Here is a 2,500-nt window from a genome sequence, read left to right on the forward strand (position 1 = left end):
AAGAATAGTGATTGGGAAGTGTGGGATCTTTATGTGAACAACAACTGCAGACACAAACTTGTGCCAAGTTACTGGAGTCCCTTCAAACTTCTGAATTAATATATGGATGATTAAACAAAATGTTTGCCTCTCTGTCTTGTATTTGTGGGAATTTTTTTTTTCAGTTTTTTGGGGGCAAGAAATTTAAAACCCCAGTGTAACAGTGGCAGCTGGTCAGGCCTCTTCAGTATATTAAGATCAGAGAGCTGTGCAAAGTTTCCTAGCAAATAAACATAACCCATTAGTACAAAAATATTGAGGAACAGTTAACATATTCTAGTTTCAAGAAACCACTGCTGTTATTTTGAGTAGTTTTGATACAACCAAATCAAAGCGAAGATTTGAAATAGCTTTTCTGAAAGCCCAAGCCTAAGTCATAAATTATTCTACACCATGATTCGTTCAGATAGTAAAACCATACCTCTTTGCCTGACATTACTGAAATGTGGAAAAGGGAAAGTTAAAAATAAAATGAAACATTTAAATCTTTGCTGTTGAGAACTTCAGATAGATGGCAATATAGCAAAGTTGATAAAAGCAATTCTCAATTAGACTTTATTATTATTTTATTGAGGTATTATTAATAAACATCGGGGTGCAGCTGGTGATAACACTCTCCTAGAATTAGACAAGTGGACACAGAAGAAAAATAAAGGCAAGTTGTCTGTAATGAGAAAAAGTAGAAGGATGTGGATAAACTGCAAATGAAATGAAAAGCAGAAATATATGATATTTGCCCTTCAAGCCTTATCCAGCAGCCTTTAGCTGTACACTTAGACCTATCAACTTCTGCATAACAAGTTGAGAATAAGCTGTATTTATATGAGTGCAGAAGAGCTGTCTAGTTCTGAAGAGAACAGAATATTTTTTGATATTTTGGGGGTGTTTTTGGGGGTGGTTGCTTTGTTTTGGTTTTGGGTTTTTTTTAGTTTCTTCCCTTTAAGCCCAGTATATCCACAATGTTCTGTGTGTCTTCAGTTACTCTTTACAGACTTTGCTCCTGAAAAAATAAAAAATCCTAATTCCAATAAATTTCCTGAAGTTGACTATAAAAGGTAGTCACACACTAATTCAATAGCCTGATATTAGCTGTAATCCATAATATTATCAGCACTACACTGGTAACAATTACAGTGGCAATACATAACTGCAGTGTGTTTTGAGGGTAGTATTTTAATAAGGTAGGTGTTTAGTTCCCTGCAGCACATAAAACTGGTGATTTTGACTGCAAAGCTGCTTGGACTGGAAATCACAACCATTGCCAGTAAGGTTTAGAAAGTGTGTGCCAGGCAAGGGAATCACTGCTCAATGTATTTACCCTCTGGGGAGGTAAAACACAGATGGGGGAGTTAGGATTCTTCTAACATTTAGCTGATACATTAGTGGGTAGCAATTCTGCTTCAGGGATGTTCAAAGTAGTTCATCTACCAGTTGGGAATCATTATGGGCACTAGTACTGAGGATTAGATATGATAGAACAATAAGGCATTGTGGAAGTACCACTATCCTCCCCCCTCCCACAGACAAATGTTTCATAATCCTGGATACCCTTTTGCAGCTCTGGCTGTCCTTAAAAACAGTAGTTCTGGTTTAATGGGATGTTTTCAGTACACATACTAAGGACTTGTCTTGAAGAAAATTCAACGCTCATAGACAAATATGGTGTGGTCATGTGTATTTTGACCAAAATTATGTAAAATAACTTCTCTACATAAAATTAGTACTGTTTCTATGCGTATTCTTATCAGTTAGTTGGTGTGCGAAAAGCTTGACAAAGCATTTTGTATTTCAGTACGGGATAACCAAATGCAACAATGGATCTCTGGGATTGTTTTTATCCCATGATACACTAAGCCATGCTTAAAAACTGTAAATTTGTGATGGAGGAAGGGTGAGCACAGTTTGAGGAAAGGAAAAACATGGTCAAATATCAGAAGAAATCAACTCAGTGTCTGTTGAGCTGTGATTAGCTATCACCTGCTTACTTTTACCCTGGCAATCTCACCTGAACATATATTAATTTTTTCCTGCCTTTTTTCTATAGTCTTGAAGTTAAAACATTTTCCAGAATGTACAAACAAACAGCTAATTTCATTGCACTTCTGTCTGTATGCAGTGAAATAAAATATGATTAGCTAGCTGAAAATGTATAACTTTTCAATCAGTAGTTAATTCAGTCCCAGAACCATATTCATATAGATTTGAAACAAAATTGACCTTCTTGTTTATGTAATCTGTACATACAATAAGTGCCTGATTCGGTAACAAGCTACTCAACAATGTAGATTTTCTGAGACCCAGGAAAAGAGGCAAAATCTACCATTTTTCTGAATAAAGCCATCACCTGTGCACTGCAAAGACTCTGAAGTTTCTGCATTGGAAAAGGGAAAAATTAATATAGGAGACAAATTCCTCATGTTATGCAAAAGACAAAATTCTCACGGTCCATTGTGGAGCAGGT

General features: G+C 36.0%; 1 protein-coding gene across 9 annotated transcripts in view; it reads left to right on the forward strand.

Annotated features, from left to right (window-relative positions):
• Positions 1-2,500, forward strand: part of ZNF536 (zinc finger protein 536) — a 344,004-nt gene that overhangs the window by 111,070 nt on the left and 230,434 nt on the right. The gene's annotated exons all lie outside the window — the stretch shown is intronic.

This window comes from Camarhynchus parvulus, chromosome 11 (assembly GCF_901933205.1).
Source record: "Camarhynchus parvulus chromosome 11, STF_HiC, whole genome shotgun sequence".
Classification (NCBI taxonomy): Eukaryota; Metazoa; Chordata; class Aves; order Passeriformes; family Thraupidae; genus Camarhynchus; species Camarhynchus parvulus.